We start from the raw sequence: 23247 nt of genomic DNA on the forward strand, positions 1-23247 counted from the left end.
TTCATTCAGTTCATCCAGATCAATTCTGCTGTGTTATGAAAATTCTCTGCTTTTCTTTGGGTCTTACTGGTGGTGGAGAAAGGTTTGTTGTTTTAATGAGGAAAAGCAGAGGGAAGAGGACTACAGTGCTTGTTTGTTGCCTGTTATTTCTTAGCCCACAGTCTCTCCTGATCTTAGTAAATCAGTTGTCAATTAGATTTAAAATCAGACTTCTGATCTCTCAGCTTCAGTTCTGGGCATGAGAACGTGCTTTCAGTCCAGTAAAGTTCTATTGCCTTCCTCCTCTCCCTTCAGTAAAGTGACCGATGACTAGATGTGGCAATATCTATAAAGCATTGCCATAAATTGGAATTTCCTCCTTCACTTTACTCTGAATTGGAAGGAAAATTCTTCCTCTGCCATAATTCTCATGTATCACTTAAGTTCTCCTTCATTAATAGATGTGAGTGGGAGGTCAGAATTGAACTTGTTAATGTGAACAAAGTTGAAGCCTTAATTATGGAGGAAATTGTAGATTACTCATAATAATCAACTGAAGTTTGAATTTTAGGTTTGACTGGCAGAAAAACATCTGTCACTATTATTATTATGTATGAGACCAAATCCATTTGCAGACAAGTAGCAAGTGATTAGACAGAACTAGGAGAACTAGATGGACTTTTATGAGAAACTCATTATAATTCTTTTCTTTCAAGAAGGATAATTAGTAGCCTTTTAGATATTTCAGCTAGTTGTAATGCTCTCTGAAAGCAAATTAAATAAAACCAAGCATGGTCATATATGACAGCAATAACTGAAAATACCCCTTCTGCCCTCCTCTCCTTTAGTCTTTGCATTGTGTAAAGTGCAAAGTGGTTATTAGCAAAAAGGAAGAGTTTTCCCCCCAGTAATTAGCTAAAGGAGATGTAAAAGGTGAGTTATGTATAGCACATGTAGCATGGATAATTTTTCATAGTAAACAATATATTGAAATGCAGTTGTCAATTCCACTGTGGTAGTGTCAGAATGTGTACTCCAAACTTGGAACAAAAACATAAAATGGGAACTGAGGAAAGATGACAAAATAGGTATGCCTGACCTGAAAGAGAGTCACCATCACAGACTGTGGAGTTGATATTACCAGCTGCAGTCAGAAATGCTGCTAAACCCACTGAGTGATTTACAGTAGATTTTTCTGCCTTAGTGCAAAAGGGTGAAGTTGGCTTCAGGTCTCTTGAGCAAACACAAGTTTTATCTGCCAAGCAATCCAAATGGCAGCACTTGGTTATCATTAAAGCCTAATTGTCAAGAAATCTGTATCAGAGGATATTAATGACAGTGTAGTTTGTTATTTAGACAAAAAACTCCATTAGAAACTTGTGTGAAAGAGCAACAAAGTGATAAAGACAATTAACTCTGCTAAGTGTAGTCTGTGGTACCTTATCTATGGATTTTCTCCTTACATGATTAAATATTCCCTCTAATTTATGTTTCATCCAACAAAGATTTGATTTCAGATAGTTCTTCTTTTAAAAAAGCAGTTGGTACTTTAGTTAGCTTTTATCCATATCCACTTATCCCAAAATCAACACTCATTCATGAAAGAATTCAAAATATAGCACAACATGCTACTTCTCATTTACAATAAATTGGTAGGTAGTATTTTTTATTCTCAAATACTTCTCTACCTGTGGCTACAGCTCCAAGGAGATGAGTGCTATTGTAAAATATTATATGAGTTTCCACTTCTCCAAGGGAAGCATAGTTTAGGGGATAGAATATAGGAATAAAGATAGTGTAGAAAGTACCCCTGAGGAGTTGCAGCTGGGCCAATTATCAAAGATTGGGAACAGGCCTGACTTTAACAGGCCACAGCTGTAAGCAATGCAAAGATGCTATAACAGAGTGGGGTGGCTGGGTGAGAGGGGAACTGGAGTCAGTGGCTGCTTTGTGAAGAAGAAAGAGTCAGTGCTGTGAGGAACTGCCCATGAGAAACACCAAGGTATGGAACTTTTGTGATAAGGAGACAACAGCATGGAACCCCTGCAATAAGGTGACAACAGCATAGCTATCCTTGTACAGTTTAAAAAAGGACTGCATGCTAACCTCAGTGGATGCGAGGATTTCATTTTGTTTTTTCTCCTCATTTTTTATAATGGCTGAAAAACAAGCAACCAGGGCATCTGTGTCTTTACAGACAGCACTATTATTTCTTTGTTTCTTTCAAAGGTCTCATAAAAAAATAGGAATTAGCAGGTACTGTTGTTCCTTAGGTTGAGAGGCTGTTGTGCTTGGTACAAATGTACTGTGTGACTTTCATAATTTGCTCCTAAAGTTTTTATAGTCTAAGCACAAAACTTGTCAATACTGAAATTTGATAAATGGCTGGAGTGGGGGAAGAGGGGAAGGAAGTGGCCCTCAGCATAGCTTCAGTTTTCACTGTCTGGCTTTCAGAAGGGTTGGAGTTTGGGTGGAGGAACCTGCTTGGTCTGGAACGTGAGGTGAAGGTGGTGGTGTCTCACATACCACAAATCTCAGTGAAGCCTGAGCCATTTAAGCATGGGAGAATTAAATGAGGTGTGAGGAATCTCAGAAAAGTAAACTGTGCAACACTTTGAGAAATACAGGCTGTAAATATTGCACAGCAGTTAGAAGAAGGAAAAAAAAAAGCCAAAAGGACCCCAAAGCAAACAAAAAAATCCCCCTTACTGGAGAATCTCCAAGCAGCTTGCAAATATCCATTAATTACCTCTCTGTGGGAAATGATACAAAGATCATTTCTCTTGTTTTGGAATTGGAAATCAGTTGCTGTTAATGTGTAGATCAACATTGCTGCCATCTGTTAAAAGTAAGAAAGAAAGCTGAGCTTATGGACAAAGCATTAATTTGCAGTTGGGATGTTCACACACAGACTGTAACCACCTGACCTTGAATTTAAATTTTAAACAGCAGAAAAAGACATTGAGTGGTTTTGTGTAGTAGAAATCTTCATAGCTCACATTTTTTATCGTTTCTTTTGAAGTGAAGATTGAGCATTGCTTCCTGGAACTCAAAACACCTGATTGTGCTGTTAATGTGATCGTGTTTCTGACAACCTGTGTGACTGAACGGGGTCAAAAGCTCCAAGAACTTTTCTGGCTGTTTGAATTTCAGAGCTTCTGTTGTTTTTTATGTTTCTTAAGTGAAGTCTCACCCCAGCTGCACTCTTGGGCTGTCACCTTTGTGTTAGTGGTATATTATAAACCTGCCCATGCTTATTGGGATGCGTCAGGTGCAACAAAGACCTGTTTTAACAGGGCTCCACTTTTCAGTTTTCACTTCTCCAGAACTTGTTTTTCTGTAGATATTGAAATAACTTGTAAATTACTTAACTGACCTTGTCTGTGATTTTTTTATTATACATACCTCCTATTCATATATTTTTAGGGATTTGGTCACAATAGTAATCACATTTTATTTTCTGAGATTTGTGGCATATTCATTCACTTTTAGGTTTAGTTACTGTTCCCATGAGAATGGTATTTCTATCCTGAGCATATCAGTTAAACCAAGCAAAAGGTGAAATTGCCTTTCACTACTTGAAAAACTGGGCCAAAGTAGCCAACAGATGTTTAACATCAAATACTTTCTTCCATGTGAATGAGCACTTTTGTCAGTTGCCTGGGTAAATAATAGCTCCTATTAGGTGTTAGTGCAAATGCATGATGAAAACAATCTCTCATTTTCTATAGGACTAATGCACTGATGCCCTTGAAATAGCTGTAGGGTATTTTTTATTGAGAAGAACTGCACAGGAATGGGGGGTGGGGAGATGTCTGTGTGTTACTGTTTTTTTTTTGTTTCGGGTTTTTTTAAGCTATTATTCACAGAACTACTCATCTGTCTTCTGTTCCTTGGGTTTGATTGCAAGTCTGGTGTATTTTGGGGAGAAGACTGAGATGAAGTGTATGGTTATTATTGCTGAGCAGAGAGGAATGTTATTTTCCTGACATGATCTTTGAAGGCACTCAGTATCCTTGGTATGGGCTGTTTTGTGGCTTGGTGGTGTTGGTTGGTTGGTTTTGGTTTGGTTTTTTGTTTGTTTTGGGGTTTTTTTGTGTGTGTTTCTTTGTTTCTGACGTGCTATGAGAAGTGACAGTGTGCAAGACACTTTAGGATTGGGGGTGGCTTGCATGTCAGGTATGGTAGAAAAGCAAATAAATACAAAGGTGCTGTTTTTAGAATGTAGCAAGAGATGCAAAGACTCCATTGGGGAGGATAGGGTAGCCTTGAGTGTGAGAAGTCAGATCAAGATGAATTGTGGCTGTATCTGATTATGACAATTAGGATATCTTTGTTCACTTCCTACTCATTACTGACATTTGGGCGCTTTTTGTCTAACTAGTAATTCTGAGCTTTACTCGCTTAAGAGTCCTCTGTGGGAAGTTCTACCCTTGTTATTTTTTGTGTGTGTGGTTTAAGTAGGATTTCTAAAAACCTGGGCTCCCTAGTAAAAGTGAGCTGCCTCTTAACTTATCTTAAAACTGTCTTATGTCAAGTGTGGCTTCTAGTGTGATCAAAAAAAATACACATCATAAGACCCAAATTCATCCTCTCACCACTTGGTGCCACTCTAGCTTTGTGAACTGCAGTCTGACCAAAATAACAGATTTTTCTTCCTTTAGGTTTGCCAAGTGCTGTCTGAAATACGACTCTGAGACCCATCTTTGAGCTATGTTGGTCTGAGGCAGAGGATGCTGTGGCTGATGGACAGCTTTCTGACATTGCTCAGAAGGGAAGGAGCTGGTGGGATCAATGATTGGGGTTTTAAACTGAATATGTGGCTAAGAGAGCACTGTAGATTTTTGTTTTCTGATGCTGCTGTAAGTTCAAACCTGAAACAGGACAAAACCGTTTCAGTGACTGCTTCAAGACTCTAGTTGTCCTGAAGAGGAAAAGAGGCAGCCTTTGAGTGTTCCTGCAGGTATTTCTATAGAAATTAGACAGAACTATAGCATGTGTTACTTGCTCCTTTTGTTTAAGTTCTGCCTACATACTTTGGCTCTAGGATCTTGCTCTGGGAAGTGTTGTGCAGCGCATGCCATTCCTCCACAGGCAACCCCATCATCAGATTTCCATTACCAATATGAGCAGCTGTACCAAAGGAGACACGGGGCCTTTTCCAAAGGGCAGTGAGGAGTTGTAACCTGTGTTGATACTGAGATCATATCCTCTCCCTGCAGACTTCTGTAAATAATGATGGCAAAACCAGAGCTGATTTCTTGCCAGGTAAATGTTCCTATTTGCTTGTTGAAAGGCAGGCTTGCACCATCTGAATGCATGAGGGGCCAAACAGGGGCAGGTGATGAGAACTCATAAAGCTGTCTGGACAAAAAGCATTGTGCCAGTGAGCTGGTATGAGCTGGCAGCTGCTGGTGCACGGGGATAGTCCAACCCAAGGTGGTGTAAGGCTTTTGAGAGTCCAGAGTTCACCAGGCAGGTGTGTGATGAGCTCAGCCTGCATGGTGAGTGGAGGGCAGTGCTGCGTGAGGCTGGTGCTCAGGGAGGGCTGCAGCTTGGTGCCACATGGACAAACATCTGCTCCTCTGGTGGACAGGGCCCTTATTTGGAGTCCTCATGTTGTTTTAGCAGTTTCTTTTGCCACTGCAACCCCATGACCTTAATGCAGTTCCTATCATGGCTGATCTTACAGGTCTCACTCATATCCTGATGGATGCTGTTGTACATTGCTGCTGTTGTGCATCTCATATGCCTTCTCCTCTGTCTTGGGTTTGTGTTAATCTGCTCTTAAAGACACTAAAAGCAAAGAGCCAAAGCTACCTAATACAGAGAGTTTCACATCTGCAGTTCTCTGACACGATAAAAAAAGTCAGACAAACCTCTGTCCTGAACCTAAAGTTGGTGTAATTTTGCCAGACACCATTTTGTGCTACCTTTGAATTTGTCCTAGAGACAATCTGAATATGTCAACATCACAGTGTCCCCTGCTTTTTTAGTGGTTCTTACCTTCCTTCTGTGAATATCCAAGTTACTTCCAAAGAAATTTTGTCTTCCTCCTTGACTTTTTCCTTGCTTTTGCAACATCTGTGAGCTTAGTTTTGGAGTGTTTTCATCCTCTACAATGCAGCTCATTTCCTCACAGACCTTTTTTGAAGACACTAAAACTGCCTATTTTCTGTTTTTTTCAACTGCGTTTCATTTGAACCTATCTCCTTTCCAGAGTGTTTGTAAGCCTTTCTTTTCGGATTTGCAAGATTCCTTTTCCCTTCCCAAAAGCAAATTTCATTTCCTTTCGGGAAGGGAAAAGTAATCTTGTGATTTCAATGGGCACCAATAGAGGAATCTTTGGCACATGTCCCTGCACTTGATGGCATGCCATGCCTTTTGATGGCTTTGACTTAGGGAAAGAATTTTTTCTTTTTTTTTTTTTTAATATCCATGCCATGTTAAGTATCCATCCAATGCTGAACCAACATTCAACATGCCTAAATTTAATATATTAAAAAATTGTTGTAAAAGATTGTTTCCCTCCCCATGTCCTTTAGGTCAAGGGAGTGGAAACAAATCCTTTTCTTCTCAAAAGAAAGCTTCATTTATGTCTTTATATTTTCAAGGCTTTGAATGTTTTCCTTTCCCCCCACATCTTTAACAAAAGGTGACAAAGACTTCTAAGGGTTGATGTTGCCATGATACTAAGGAGGCAGAAATCTTTGTGTTGTAGAACCAAGAGTCTGGTCCTCGTGTTTAATATTGTATAGTTACAGGGTCATATGGGCAGGTTTTGCTTTTTTGGGCCCTTTTTAAACAAGGAAATTAATGTAAAAGTTTGTGGGAATGGAAAGTGTTGTAGTAAAGGGTAAAATGTGCTACATATACTGTCTCCCTTTATATTTTTTTAGTAGGTTTCAGATGACAGAGAGACAAGCAAAATGTGTATTTGTATACTGCATCTAAACTAACAGGATTAGCTAAGTACTGGAAATAATTTTTTTAAGACGTCACTCCACAATTCTTTATTATGGGCTAATTTATCCTTTATTACCATTTTGTTATGGCTTAACTGCTTTCCTGCATGAACTGCTTTGCTTTAATCTAATGTGGATTTCTGTACACTAAATTCAAGTTAGATGCATGGACACAGCAGAAAATCAGATCCTTCCCTTCTTTTTGTCTGTGACTTTAGCACAAAGCAGGGTAAAGGTGGATGGAGGGTGTGCCTGGGCTGACATTTGTGCAGATGAGTTTGCAAGCAAGACAAGCAGAAGGCTCAGGTTCCAAACTACCTTAATTTATCAGTGTAACTCTGCTGCAGTCATCCCACCCATCCTACCCTAGTGCTCCATGAAATCCTTGTTTTAGTTTTAAAAATAACACTATGATAGTATTTTTCAAACCACTTGTGAAATGGCAGCTCTGGAAATTGCGTACTTTCAGGGGAAAAAATGAAAAATGTTATGCATAGCTATATAAAGCAGCATGTGCTTTTGATGATGAAAGACAAAATTCCAAAGGAGCTCATGAAGTCTGTCTGACTTTTTAAGGCTGTGGGGATGAGACAGATAAAACAGTAGATTTTAACAATTGGAAAATAACCTTAAAATGTTCTTGTAGGTGTAAACAAGAAGACAGAAATCTACTGTTTGAAAAACTTCTGCTACTAAATAGTTATAATGACTTGTCAGCAAAGGTGGATTTGAGAAAATGTGCCTTGATTCAAAAGAAAACTGAGTGATGATCTGTGAAAAAACAGACTATCACCTAAAGATGCAATTGTTTGTTTATTAGTAAGTTGTGTAATCACAAAAAGTACCAGCTGTTTGTATTCCTGGGAACCCTGTTCTGGCAAGCAGAGTGAAATCAACAAGCACTTTAAATTTAGGGCATTTGATGGTGCAGTCTTAGGTGAACATCAGTTAATAATATTGAGGTGACTTTTTGTTGGTGTTTTGTTTAGGTGTTTTTTTTTTTTAATCTGAAGGAACTATTGGAACACTGATTTCCTCATGGGCAAAAACTTAATCTGGGCTGCCTGTGCCACCAGGATCCCTCTGCTGCAGCAGCTATGGTGGCAGTGGTCAGATCCATGTTCTGAGCTGCTGCAGCACCACTCAACCTCAACTGAGAGTTAAACAATTGCCTTTGGAGCAGGCTGGGGGGGAAAACACAAAGCTCAGAATGTGCCATGACTGATGTTGCTGCACTCCTGTGCTCTTTGTGAGCATCTCTCTCTGGGTGCTGACCTGCACTGGCTCCACACTTGTGGGCAGGCTGTAAACAAGTAGCCAGGCATTTGCTTTCATTGTAATAAGGGCATCAATGTTTGCTCACCATAAAAAATATATTAGTTATCTGTTGACTTAGTGGTTAATGGAAAATAGGTGGTTTTGAATGTTGAAGCGTGGTGCTGCCATATTGACTTCAAGTATCACACCACAAAGGTCAGGAAGGGATGTTATTATGGTGCCGTATATGGGATAATTCCTCAGGATTTAACTGAGTATGTTCTAGGGGAAGGAAATTGATTTGATAAATGGAAAGTAATCAGCCAACATTCCATTTATAGCGTGAGCTTTTTCAAGCAACATTGCCTGTAGCTGTCTTAGTGTTGAAAAAGAATTGTTGGACCAATACACATTTTCCTGGACAGGCTGAGTGCTTAGGAGTTTACACTGGGGATTAACAAGGAACAGCAATTGCAGTTCTCAAACTAAGATTCATTCTGTTTAGCTCAAGTGCTTAAGGATATGTGTGGATTTGTGGAAGACTGAAACTGTATTTCTGTCCCAGAAAGTAATTATGTAGGCTATATTGTAATATCTGGTTTTTAATATGACTTTAAAGCATATTACGCTTGTCCAAAGGGAAAGTTAAAATGGTATATGTGGGCTCAAACAGAGTTATTGGGAGGGCAGTATTTTCATCACTAATAAAGTGAAACACAGCGGTAAGCACTAATAAATAGTGTGAGTTATTAGTTTCATAGTCCAGAGAAACTCAGAAAAGCTGTAGGGTGAATAGGGACAGGAATAGCCAGTGAAGGAGAAGACTGGAACATCAGCTGTCATGTCAGGGAGAGTATGGTGTTGATTACATTGTAATCAATAAACCTGCACTGAATTGCACCTTGAATTGGTAATAAGTAATCAACTGTACAGCCCACGGAGTGTATGAGGAGACAGAAATCCAGAGACAATCTAATGGTGATTATTGTGCAAGTGCTTGAAGGAAGTGATCCTTACCCATTCGGGATAATTTCCTTCCCTCCTTTAGATTTTCTGTGCTGCATTGGCCTTTCAGACTTCAGTTGGGTTGGCAGCTCTGGTGTAATGAGCTGGATCTTAAACAGCAGGAAGTGAAGTGTGCTTCCATAGAGATGGGTTTTCACTGCAAACCCCTGAATTGTTTCCTAACTGGTGCCCATCACTTTCCTCTTGCAAATTTAACAAGTCTTGATCTAATTTGCTTTCCTTAAATATACTGTGTTTATTTAATCAGAAAGACCTTCTGGTGACCTGGAGTGAAGCTTCATCTAAGTGAACCTAGGTTTTTTTTATTTGAGGCAGTCTTTCTAGGTCAGTCCTGAAGCAAGTTTCTCTAAGTCCATAGTTGTAAGGGTATTATTTGTTAATCTAAGCAAGTACAAATTTTTAGATTGTTTTGGGAACCATTTGGAGTTTTGGAGAATCCTCATGCTGTAGTATTGATTATGTTGAGGGTGCTAGATGTGAAAGTAGTTGAGTAGAAATCTCATTTAGCTCCAACTATCCATTACCTCAAATTGACCAAGATTTGTTTACAGACTTGCACTACACTTCTTTAACTGGTTGTAATTAAGTGTATAGGTATTAATTAATTATCATCAAGTTAATAGAGAAAATAGACTGTAAAGCCACAACTTTAACACAATGGCTCAATAGCTTTTACCTATTGTTTACTCCTGCCCACAGGAGTATGAGGAACATGCATCAGTGAGAAACAAGCTCCAGTCAAGTGCTGTGCTGCAGTTCCCTTTGAGGACAGAGTGGTCTCTGTATTTTTTGTCCCTCCTTTATATCTTGGATGTGAAAGACATGTCCTATATAGGCAAGCTATTTATTACTCTGTTTATTGATTTTCTTTGCTCTCTTTACTGTAAACCTCATCAGCCTTGGTCTGTAGCTGTTAGAATAACATGAAGTTATGTTTCAGACCTTACAACATCTGTAGTCTTTGGGTTGAGATCCGCAGCAATTTTTGTTCATTGTTTACTTCCTCTTGAAGATGTATTTTTAAATAGCATGTGGATACTTAGGCGAGGATTTATTGCATGCAATATAAGTAATACTGCAGATTTTTTTTGTGGGAGAAAATGGGTGGAAATAGCCCTGAGTAGGTTTGCTGCTCTGCATTTTGCTCCATAGTTTAGGCTACATTCAACTGAAACATTTTTAAGCTGCTAGTGGCAAAAGATAGTTCAGAAGTGAGCAGAAGTTCCTGTTCCCTGTCAAGATGGTGATATTCCATTTCTCTTAAGAAAGTCACAATGGTAGGCATTTTGGAGAATTTCTAGCTGGGGCAGTGCTGGTCTCTCCAGAGAATTATACTCTTTGTAAGAAAAAATGCATCTGTCTGCTGGTAAGGTAGAGTCAAGTGAGGAGAATATGCAACCAGAGAGCTGAAGCAACTACTAGATTTTATAAGAGAAATACACTGTTACATTATTTATACAATCTGTAATAACTACAGCAAATATTGAGAATCCCAGCTGCAAAGTGATTCTTCAATAGCAATTATAGAGATGAGGATATGGGGCTTGGATACTGTAATAAGTGAAATTTTCTTTGGGAAAAGACAATTAGAAAAATGAGTTTGTCTTTCCTTTTAGTAGCTAAAGTGTTTTGCTGTTTTCCTTTGAGTTTATTTTAAAATATGGAAAAATAAATAGTCTACATTGCATTGAAGATCAAATGGCATATTTCATTTTGGATAGATGAGGTAGAGATTGCCTCCTTGAAAATGGAATTGATACCTTTATTCTGGTGGTGTTTTTGTTTGCTTGTTTTAGCTGTTAAACAAATGTCATCCTTAATTGCAAATATTCTTAAAGAAGTTGTTATATGCCAGTTATGTAAACTAAAAAAAAATCAGTGTTGTGTTCTGATTCCTATTCTTATTCATTGTACAGCATTCTCCAGAGTAGAATAACTGCCTCAGGTCTTTGACACTTGCCCTTCTGCTGGCTCAGGCAGTTCAGAGCAGTTAATTGTAAGAGCTGTATTTCTTACATGGGTTAGTGTTTACTCTGTGATGTCATGGTGTCCTTAATGCAATACTTCAGGATTGCTTCCATCAGGATCAACTGAATGCAATTGTTTGTGTCTTTAAGCTGATCTAAACTAAAAATTGATATTCAAACTATAACAACTTTGGGGGGGAAAACCCCCAAACTCAGAGTAATGATTTGGTAATCAAATATCATTGAGCAAGGGCTGAGTTATTTGCTCTGATATCTGTAGGAATGGTGTGAACAATAAAGTGATATGTGAAGAGCAATGGAGAGGTTCAATTCTGTGTAGCTCCCACAAGGAAACATCTCCATCTCTGTTTGGTAGCAGGGATTTGCCAAGATTTATTTCTTTATCATAGTGACCATACAGTAAGGACTGGTTGCAATAGTTAGAGATGGTGTGAGGCTGTCAGGAATTTGTTTTGTTGTTCTAGTGGGGCTTCTTCCTTCTAGAGCAGATGGGTTTGGTACAAGGGGAAAGAGAAGGAGCGAGTTTGGTTTGTGTCCAACCTTAGGTGTGAAACAAGGCTCCCTACACCCACTGGCCTCTCATGGTGAGGGTCAAAACTGTGCATAGCCCTAGTGAGATACACCAATGTCATCAACAGGGAAAGCAAAGACAAGGATTAGATTTCTGAATTCTTCAGTTACAGACACAGTTCTAGGACTAAACTCAAGTTTCTCATAACTGCATCTTTGAATTTTTGCCCCTAAAAATAGTGTTTCAGGGTGGTAAAGTAGAAGTGTTAGTATTATGATCTACTTTCCAAAAATGGAACAATACTACTCAAGTAGTGGGAAGGAGATGTAGAAATACACATCTAAAATACCATGAGAACCATGTGCACAGTTATGCTCTCAATTGCTTCAAAATTATAAATTGTTTTTGTCTATACAAGTCACTGTTTCTCTTGATCTTAATGCCTGCTGAATAGGAATACATTTTTCTTAAGACACATGACTGCCACTTTGTGCTTTCTTTGAGGATTTATGGATGTTGAAAAAATTTTTTTAGCTGCTTCAGAGGATTCTTCTGTACTGAGGGATTTATGTTAATGCAGAAATGGATGCTGAAGTTTTCTAGCTTTAAGTGTGGTTCTTAAATGTTTTCAAGGAAGCTGGACCTGGTGTGATTAATTCTAGGGCATTTGAAGAATTGGCTGTGTAGGAAAGAAAGTGGTATCTGGGGAAAAGCAAATATAGTTCTTCTGGAGGGGATAGGGAAAGGATGAGCTGGTAATTAAAGACCAGTCTGTTTGGCTTAAATCTAGCAAGAAATAATTGGATAGACATCTTATAAGCCCTTGCCAGTTAGCAAGATCCTTTATAAGTAAACAGATTTCTCAAGGGCAAATTGTGACAAACCCATTTAATTTCTTTGTACAACAGTGTTACAGGTCAGGGGGTGAGGAGAGAAGCATTTGATACAATATACCTTGATTAGCTCAAGTTTCTTGCACTGTATTCATGTAGTGTTTCCTTGATTCAGATGAGGAAAAGTGGTCTAGAGTTGTCTACTGCCTGGTGAATATAGAATGGGTCAGAAAAAAACATAATTAACCAAATGTCAAACATGGTAATATATCAAGGAGGGTTTGTCAATATTCTATGTCTGATATTAATCAGTATTTTTATTAATTACCTGGATAGTAGCATGCAGAGCATTTGCTGAGTCTGTCCACCCTGGCAGAGTGGAAGGAACACTACACAGGGAAGCAGGTACAGAACTCAAAATTATCTGGGGGACAATATTACTTCAACAGGATGAATTAGCTGCGTAAATCCCACATAGAAACATTTGGCTAAATGATATTCCTTTGCAAAGTGGTTTAGGATCTTTAGAGAATCCCAATTAATATTTAAGGGTTGTGACTGTTTAAGACTGATCTATGCTCAAAGGAGAATTTTCTTTGCTGCATTGAATGAAGAATTTTTCAATTACATTTAAACATCCTTGTATACTTCCTGGCTCGGGAGATGACTCGTTTTGATTCATCCAGATTGAATCTTAAAATTGTGCAGTAAATATCATCTGTTTCCTTCTGCTCTCTCTTCTTTCTCAAAACCAGCTCCAAAAAAATCTCCTTGAAGACTTGTCTGGTTAATGTTGTAAGCCAGTAAAGGTTAAGTTAAAAAACAACTGATGAGAACTGTAATGACTGAAAGGAGAGAATAACAATTTCTTCCTATTTCTATTTACAAAAATTCTTTCTCTTTAGAAACTGATCAGCAGTTCCTGGATTACAGCAAAAAGCAAGGTTTGTGTGCTTAATGGTAAAAAGTTCTTACACCTTTTGCTAGAAGAAAGTTTTGGAATTTATTAATAAGTTCTGCATAATGACATATTTTTCTCCCTTTGTTTGTAATAAAAAGCAGGGAACAGGGAATACAAATGTGCATTTTGTAGAAAAACAAGATGGCAAAATGTACAAAGTTGACCTGGTATATCTTTAGTAAGGCTGCACTGACACATCCATGGTCAGTGAAGATCTAAATTACTGTTAGACTGACAGTCTGTCTTCCTGCTTTTAGAGAGTAGGAAGATTTACAATGTAAGGTGGATTGGGAAAAATCTATGTGGTTCAAGTTAACCTTTACTCTCCTCCTCAATCCTCCATCACCTTCAGTTTAGTTTCAGCCAGTTGCATCCCTTGTGTCTCACTGCATTGGGCCAACACTTGCACCAGGACCAGTGAGTGAGTGAGACAGGAATGGAAATGAGATGGATGGAAAAGGGGCAGAATTACCTCATGCAGTGGCACTGCTGGCTCAGACTGTCATGAGGTGCACTTGAAACTTGGATTTCAATTAAATGCCCAAACTATCAACTCGTGGCAGCTTTGGCTCAGCTCCTCAGACTCCCTGCATGCCTTTTTTTGGTCCGTACAGGTTTTTTCAAGCACCTGTAGCTTGCAGAAGTAAAACATGTCTTTTTAGGCTTCCTTGGGCTAAAAGGTTATTTAACTGAAGAACTAAGACAGGTGTTATTAAATATTTAGGGAGTAGCTCTTCATGCTTGCAGTGCTGTGGGTTATGTGTCAGAATGCAGCTCCCACGCTGCCCAGCACACGCCCCAGGTGCTGCTTTGATGTCAGTGGGCTCCTGGCACACGCTGCTCTTCAGTGCAAGGGTTGTGGAAACTGTCCCTAGGATATGGCTGGAAGCAATCCACAGAAAGTTCTAATCACTTTGGATTGACATTGTGACAGGCTCTCCACTTATTGTGTTTTTCTTGTAAAAATTAGTTCTGAAAATTTAGCTTAGACCACAGAGTTGGGATTCTGAAGTTTATATTGGTACTTTATCCTAAAGAATAGAATGTAGAACTGTTAGTTTGTTTAGGAGTATGGACTATTGTTATTTTTTGTCCCTAGAGGTACTTTACTAGGGAGCTACAGATATTACATAACCAGTCAAGGTTCAAGTTCATTAGTAAAGCAGTTTTAGCCTTGCTGAATTTATCACTTGGTATGCAGCATCCATACAGCAAAGCTATGGTGAAGAGAGTTCACCTAAACATGAACTCTGGAAAGTGTATCTATGTATATTTTGTGCCTAAACTGTCAGTTTCTTTTGATGTAATTTCCTTCTTAGCACAGGAAGAGTGAAAAACAAAGGGTGATGCAACCTGAAGAGGGAGAGATCTGTACTGCTCTGGGCACAGCAGTCAAGCAGGTAAAGCCAAATGCAGGCACTGTGTTGAGTGCATTGTAGGCGTTCTTTGCTTTGTCTTTTATTGCTGCTCAGCACCTCTCCTGTTCCAGTGGTGGCTATATTTCAGATAGTTTTCCAAACCTAGACCTGTTTTAGATATGCTTAGAGGAAATTATTTTGTCTGTTAAAATTTCTTCCTTTGTTTTTATAATTTTTGTTTGTTCGTGTGGGTTTTTAGCAATAGGCTGGAAGATACAAAGGTAGATTTTTAAAAGGTGTATGAGCACAAACAACACTCAGAGTAACAAAGAGGGGAAGTGGATAAAATAAGCTTAATGTTAACTTTTTCCCTTTCATGGTCTTCTGCCATAAGCAGATTGGACAGCTGGGGAGATTGGTGTCAGGATGGTACAGTGTGATTTGAAAGAAATGCATGTTGCAGTGCTTGATGAAACAGTGGCCCTTTCAGCCTTGCATTGTCTGTATGATAATAGCTCTTACCACTCAGAGATTAGTCAGAAAAATTTATTCTGCTTTTCCCCTGTCCCCCAAAGTTGAGGTCAAACTAATTAGGATAAAATGCTCATTCCTTGTTGTTTAAATCCTCAGTTTAACTATCTCATCTTTTGACAAATAGGTATAATTAGTTCTCTTGTATAATTTATTAACTTCCATATTAAGTGGTGTACAGATTAGTGAGGCATCAGGCATGCTAGCAAAAAAAAGGCTTCCAATTAGAAGGTGATAGATGGGTTTGTTGTATTTGATAAACAGGCTTTGTCATATTTTCAAATGAAACTGGAAGGAGCTGTTTTTGTTTAAATCCTGTCATATCATGAGTTTGACTGGTATTGAACCAGATTCTGTGTTGTGCTTTGCCATGATAGCTTTGCAACAAAAGGAGAAGATTTCAAGATAGTAATAGCAGATAAAAAGAGAATTTTAACATTGCCTAAGAAGGATATAAAAAAGGGTTATAACAGAAGCAAAAAGTGAAAATTTCATCCTTGTCTTGCACAGGTTGCTGACATAAGAACTTGTGTCTAACTATGCACTTGAATATGCCCCAGACAGTGTTCTCTGAGGGCACGAACATGATCCAGCCAGTGGCAGGAGCTGTGCTGAGGCTTTGCTTGGCACAGGTGGGCACAGAGGTGTTGATTGAAACAGATCTGCAGGGATGGCAGCAGGCTCACTGCCTTCAGAACACTGCCCTCCTGGGTAAACCCTCCCAGCTGATGGCATGGCTCCTGAAATTTCCATGGACAACAATTTGGTGAACACTCAAAGGATGTCCATAGGGCAGGACATAGCCAGGGCATCTCCAGAGGGATGGGTCTGTCTATGGCCAAACACATGTAACAGGAAATGGAGAACAGAGTTAGAAAAGCAGGTCCCTGATCCTGTGCCCTAGCTTTATATTCTTTGCAGTGCTTTTTTTCTTTGTACAACTTTACATGCAAAATAATATTGCAGAGTATAATGATAAATTGGACTCTCATGAATATACACTGTTATTTAATAAGTTCCTTAGCAATTTGTGTTTATAATTGTCAATATTGTGTATCATCACAGAGACAGATTTCTGGTGTTTATATCCTTTGCCACCAGGAAACTCCTGTGCTACTGGTCTTTCTTAAATGAGCTATTTCCTTTCAAACTGATGATAACTGATCCATATACTGCACTCAGCTAAACATCATGAATTCAGATCTATTCCATCAACAGAAATGCATTTTGATTTTAGAGCGTTGGCCTAGTGGCTCTCTTCCATCAGTGCTTGTGACCTTTCTTATTCTGCTCATTTTTGGACATCTTTATTTTTCAAGTGGGATCTTTATCTGCTTTGCCAGCCTGAAATGAACACCTCCAATGCTCTGTCAAAAGCATTATAATTTAAAATGGTTAGAGAATTATTAGTTTTAATTTATGAAGTTGTGGTTTCCTCTAAAGTTGTTTTGGTTTGTCTCCCAGGTGGTATTTTCTTGTTGCTTTGTGTGTGTGTATTTGGTTTTGAGGCAGAAGGCACAGTTGTAAAGTCAGACTTTCATAAATTTTTTTTTTTTAAATCTATTAAGACCTGCCATGGTTTTCAATCTTTTTTTTTTGTCCTCCAACTGATGTATTACAAATGAGTGAATCTGGCTTCCTGAGATAGTTTATCTTTCTGCTATTTCCCCTGACTCTGTAACTTTGTCATTTTCCTTCAAGGGTTTTATTTACTTTGGAGGTGTTTATACAGTAGACAACTTTCTTTTTGCTTTATTCCTATCCAGCAGATCCGTTTTCATTGAGCTTACAAGAAGAGCTTTTCCTTTGACCCTAAGGATGAAGGGTTACCATTTCAGCCAGCATTTCTGGTACAGCTTCTTCCCTGAGGAATTTTCTAAAGGAATGACCTTACAATATGACTGCCAACATTAAATATCCAACCTGGAAGTACTGCTTGAAAGTAAAAGACCCTTGGCTTCTGCTTCTCTCTCTCTTTTACTTCAAAAAGAGAGGTAATGCAAGTTCTGCCTGTTTGACTATCTGCAGAAAGCTAAAATATCTGGGTGATCTGAGGTGCAGAAACCCTGAGCAACTAATGAGCTGGGCGTGGAGGAGACTTGAGGTGATGCAGGTTGTGATGTCTTGGTAAGATTACCACTGCCTTTTCTCCTGGCTGGTGCTTCATAAGAGCATAAAATGCTGCCTGTAGAACTTACTAGGCTTCTTAGAGAAAAACTGTAATAATTAGACCTTGATTTTCCACCTGACATATACTAGAAGAAAATAGAGACTTTATAAGACATACCTGAGTTTTGAACTGTGAGTTAGTGTGGCACTAAGATACCAATAGAAGTGAGTTGGTTTTGCTCCTATACAGAATCTGCTACAGACCCAAGAAGAGATTTTTGTCAAATGGGATATAGGAATGTCTTTTCAACAGTCTATCTTGAGATGGACTCTATCTTGAGAGTTCAGACTACCTTTTTCCTTTTCCATTCACTGTGTCTTCATTGCCAAACTTGAACATGACTTCCCTGCACCATGGATGCTACTGAAGGTGCCCACCAGGCCATGTCATTGCTGTGCTCTGCTTGTCATCACCTTGCTCACAGATGAGGATCAGGACTGCTTTTCAAGTCTAGCATAGCCCAAGCCCTATCTGGGTTGCAGTTTCTCTCATTTCTCCTTGCCATGTCTCAGAGGCTCTTTCTAGCACATTTGCTTTCTAGCATATGCTGTGGGTTGCCATGGTAGCAAATATCTATCTGCTGATTGTTCTGTTGCTGTTTTGTCTTCTATTTTGCTATACCTTGCCCATCACCATTGTGTTCACTCCCCTGAACAGCTCAGAACTGAGTTATTCCAGCATCAGCCCTTCTCTCACAGCACCTGGAGCCTCAGTTTTACTCTTCATGTCACAGGATCCAGCTTGGGCTGTTGATCACGCAGAAAGAGGAGTCACTAAGTTCTCTCCTTTATCAACAGGGCTTTGCTTTTTATTAGCAGTTTTCTGATAGAATTTTTTTTCTCCAAATACTTTTTGTGAAATGTTGGGTTTTTTTTTTCCCTTAAAGAGACCCTGGGTTCAGGGCCTTGATCTCACTAGTGGAAAATTCCTTTGAAGCTTTCTGGTGAGGTGGCCCCTAGCTGAAGGTGGGCATGGGAGCACTGCCCAGTGCTGGAGCTCTAAGATGCTGAGATAATACAGACTGCCTAAGTAGCATAAATAACTAACTTGCTACAAATTATGCCATGGGGAGTTCCTACAGCAAGGCTTTTCATAGAGCTATTTGTAGAGATGTAATTTTAGTTTTGACAGAGCAAAGTATTCAATATTCTTGTGAACAAATGACAGAACTGTTTGCCAAAATGGCCAAATATTTTTGTTATGAACATAAACCTGCCCAATTCTTAGAGTTTTCATTTGGGTGACTTTAATGGAGTCTATTAATGATTCTGGAATCTAATTTCAGTCACTTAATTGACTTATTTGATGCAGCTTTTAAAGGGGAAGATAATTCAGCTAGAAGGAAGCTGGCAGGAACATGGCTATTGGCTGCTTTATAACATTACTGAGGGTTTCTGAATATTCTTAGCTAAGTGTACTTAGATGTGTTGCAGATGTTAAAAATTTGCTATACATACAAAGAAATGATACATTGCATATGTCTAATCATCAAACATAGCTGTTAAAGGAAGAGAAAGTGACATCTTTGTCTTCCAAAGTAGCTCAGCCTCTTTGTGGCTGTTGGTGTTCCTGCAGTAGAAGCACATGAAGCACTTGTATGGTGTGCTCTTCCTGCTGCTTGGGGACAATAGTTCAGAATATCCTCTCAGAGCTTTTGATGGTTCTCTTTCTAGTGGGGAAATTGGCCTTGCTTTAACATCTTAGTAAGTAGTGCACGTGCGAAAAAAGGCAAGGGGGACTTTGTTCTGGTTTTTGGGGACAAAACTAATGAATCTCTTAGTTTAGCAACTGAATTTGGAACAAATGGAAAAGAGGTGGATGTGAATTTCTCTACTATGAAGTCTGGAATGTTAAGTTTAGAAAACCTTTATATTATCAGATACTTTTACTTCACCGTCATTTCACAGATAAATACTTTAGAGACCATGCAAGTTGTTGTAATGCTGGTGACAATGTAGATGTAAGGATTAATTATAAGACAAAGAAGAGAAGGAAATCACAATGCAAAGAAGACATCCAACCTTCAGTCTATATTTTGAATGTAAAAACATCCTTCACCTGCTCCTAGCAGGACTGCAGTATCTTTCAAAGATGATTGACTTATGCTTGAGGTTTTTTGTGGGTATTAACAGACTCTTTGGTGTTTTATGTATCAGTGATCTTGGGAAATAAAGTATTCAGGCATTAAGGTGAGATTTTAGGAAGATTTGAATATCCCTTACAAAGGGTGTCAACTACAGCAGTATGACTCCTAGCTTTTTTTATTTTTCCTAATTACTGCTGGTATTTATTTGGGTTGCTTCCCTATGTATTTATTTATTAATTTAAGTGTGCCTTCTCTTCCACTGCTGCAGGCCAGGCTGACATGCTTTGAATCATTAACCCTGTGCTCCAGGGAACTTACCCTCACAGCAGCATCTTTGATATTAGGATGGATCCCTTCTGGCCAAAATTTAATTGAGTGGGTTTCTAGGGAGAGAGCTGGTTCCCTCAGTGTCTCACTGCTCCAGCATCATTGTCTCAGCAGCTGATTTAGAAGCCAAGTTTGAGCTGTTGTGGTAGGGGAGGGAGAGCAGGCAGTGAATCAGAGGGTACAGGCTGTGCTTTGAAGCATGAGCTGCTCTGTTTCTTGATTTGGGGATGTGTTTGCTCTAAGAGTGCTGGCACTCTATAAGTGTTCAAACCAATTAACACAGCATGAGATGGATGAATACAGCTTTATAGCACTTGATTATAGATTACAGGGAAACCTGGAATTCGGTCCATGGTGATTCAGGGAGATAATCACTGTGACAATGATGTAATAAGGTGATGTATCTTACCTGAAGCTTGATTTATATGACTTGGGGTTGTGGTTGTTGGCAGGTTCAACCTCTAGGACAAGCTGGAGGAGAAACTGAGGATATTCATGTGGTTTTTTTTGTATTAGTCATGGCTGTAGAATTGCTGCTTACACAAGTGGCCCCTCTGAAGTCAATAGATCTGTTGATAGCTATTTTCTTATTCAGGCACTGCATTGTGAATGAGTCCTTCCAGGATCATCCAAGTTGTTTTTGATAAAATAGAGAGCAGTGATGAGGAGAGCAATGGTTATGGTTATCCACACACAGCTTCCATCAAAACTGGGATATGGTATCTTTATTTGGTAGCAACCAAATCCAAATGCTCCTTCTTTAAGTGTTCAGGATTAAGCAAGACTTAAACCCAGGAGACAGAAAGTTCACTGTCAGATTAGTTAAGTCAGGTGTGAAAACGCAAACCCCAGATTCTGCCCTTGTATTTCAGGCTGTTTTCCTGTGTTTAGCTGTGTCACAGCCACAGCTCAGGAAGCCTCTGGGTATCTGACACATTCAGGATCAGTTTTGTAGGTGTTCAGCATTTTCACTGTGTGTATAATGTACAGGACAAGACAGGTTTTGTAGCAGTATGGAGCCAGTACTGGTAGGGCTGATAGAAATGGCACATTGTCTGCACTGCCCTTTTGGAAGAAGTTGTAATTTTTTGAGATATAAATGGTTCTAGCAGTGTTCTTAAACTTAAAGAGAATATTAAGAAGGACAGCATAACCCAGCAAACCCTTTTCCCTGTGTTTAGATGGATTAGACTCCTTCCTTTCCTATCTATATCTGGGGTAGTTCTGCTGTTATCTAAGAGCAGTTTTCATTAGAGGAAAAAATGTTCATCCAAGTAGAATGTGAAGTTGGAAGTCAGAGTTGAGATAGAGCTGGTTGCATCACTTGATCTCTATCTGAATGCTGCTGGTGTGATTATCACAGAGCACTGGCTCAGTGGGGAGGGAGGATGTTCAGGCAGGAATTCACTGGGGGAAAAAGTGAAAAAAATTCACACCAGTTGCTGTGGGTTTTGACTAGGTTTTGCTGAATGGTGCAAATGGAATTGTACCAACCTTTTTTGGTAGTTTGCTATCAGGGAAAGTAGAATGCATGAAGAAGAGAATATGTGGGGATAAAAATGAGGCAGTAATCTGCAAATTTCCCTGTCAAAGTAGTTTGAGTTGTGGGGAAGCACAGAAATAAGAAACTGTGTTTCTTGTTATTCCCTGTCCCACAGATCCTGGGGAAGGTGAAAGCAGAATCTCAATCCCATAGTTTCTAATTTCTTTTCATGTTCTGTCACTGGGGTGACAATGAGGAAACTGGAGCAGCCAGGGAGCCTTTGTTCTGCAAAGATGAATTGAAGCTAATGAAAGAGCAAACAATAGCAATCAGAGCAACTGTGGGGGATTAAAAGAACAGCAAAAATGCATGAAAGCCTGGTCCAAAAACCCCAAACCAACAAAACAATCACCCCTAAAAGCTAACAGAAAATCACCCTCCTATCTAAAAAAGTCCATCTGCTTGGAGATGCTGTTGTGTCCCAGGCTCTCACTGCATGCAGGTTCTGCCTTTTCTCTTTTTCTCCTTTGTGTCCATTTCTCAAGGACTGACACATTCCTGCCCTTTGCATTCCTTGCACTCTCTGGATGTGCCTTGTCCTGGCAAGCTGAGATGGCCCAGGTGGCACCAGGCAGGAGAGAAGGACCTCAGCACTTGCTGGCACTGCAGCACAAATAACAAACACAAATTCCAGCAGCTTGCAGGTGAGAGGGGTAAAACTACTGTCTTATTTACTGAGCTCTTCAGAGGAGTCTCTTGGGACAAATGAAGTTCTTCAGCCAGCAAAGGTCTTGAATGCTTTCTGAAAAGCCTTCAGATATTTTTCCCAAATAACTCCCATGTCAGGACTTAACTGCTGTGCTGCTTCCCTCCCGGATAACACAGCCATGTACAGCTCTTGGAGGCTATCACTGCCAGGTCTGCACCCCCAAATTTCCTGAAAGCTCCTAAATTAGAGGTTTCATCCCTGTCATAACTTGTGTCAAAGCCCCATCATTTTACACTAACTCCCATTTCTTTGCTTCCTTTCTTTTACCACAGCAGCTGTGAGATTTGCAGCAAGAAAGGATGTCACATACTACATCAGCTACGTGAGGTGTTGAATATTTTATGAATTTAGGTCTTCAGTGCTCATTTCTCTTGTTTTTTTATTTTCATTTAGAAAAACAAATGGTGTCATTCATGTTGCCTAATGTTTTACAGCAGCAACATCTGTTATTTTTTCTCTTTTCTGTTTCTGAGGATATAGACATATCACATGTGGCACTTTAAGCTGCATTTAACATAAATTACAACTGATACACAATTTGTATTTCTCTGCCTGACTTTTTAAATAATTCTTAGAGATTAATCCATGCTCACGACAATTTTTTTCCTCAGTAGCGTTTCTTTTTTCTCCCTATGCTTATGTTTTGCCTCTGATATGAGGTAGAATCAGCAGCATTTGACTCAAACAAGAAAAGTGCTAGATTTAAAATTGGGCAGTATAAGCTTGTATACTCTATCCCATTCTTTACCACTAGGACTTTAAACCAGGCTCTCTTGTTACCATCTGGATTGCTGTGGTATCCTTACAAGCTGCAAGCAAAGCTATGTCACCCTCTTCTACTGTATGTAAAAATCTCTGAACATCCTGCCTATGATGCTTTCCCCTAATTGAACCCTCTCTTTATGCTTCATTAGATTCTCATTTTGTTTTGTCCTGTTTACATCTTCTGCTACTCAGTTTCTTTTCTTAGATAATATTTTATTGCATCTTTCACACTTTCTAC

At 39.2% G+C, this 23247-nt stretch overlaps 1 long non-coding RNA gene across 2 annotated transcripts in view; it reads left to right on the forward strand.

Moving 5' to 3' along the window:
* Positions 1 to 1914: 1914 nt before the first annotated feature.
* The window catches only part of LOC135453487 (uncharacterized), a 39967-nt gene continuing 18634 nt past the window's right edge, over positions 1915 to 23247 (forward strand). For both annotated transcript variants that reach the window (XR_010441879.1, XR_010441878.1), the window contains exon 1: positions 1915 to 1981. This is a non-coding gene — a long non-coding RNA (uncharacterized LOC135453487). The remainder of the gene's footprint in view (positions 1982 to 23247) is intronic.

Source organism: Zonotrichia leucophrys, chromosome 13, assembly GCF_028769735.1.
Source record: "Zonotrichia leucophrys gambelii isolate GWCS_2022_RI chromosome 13, RI_Zleu_2.0, whole genome shotgun sequence".
In the NCBI taxonomy this organism is placed as follows: Eukaryota; Metazoa; Chordata; class Aves; order Passeriformes; family Passerellidae; genus Zonotrichia; species Zonotrichia leucophrys.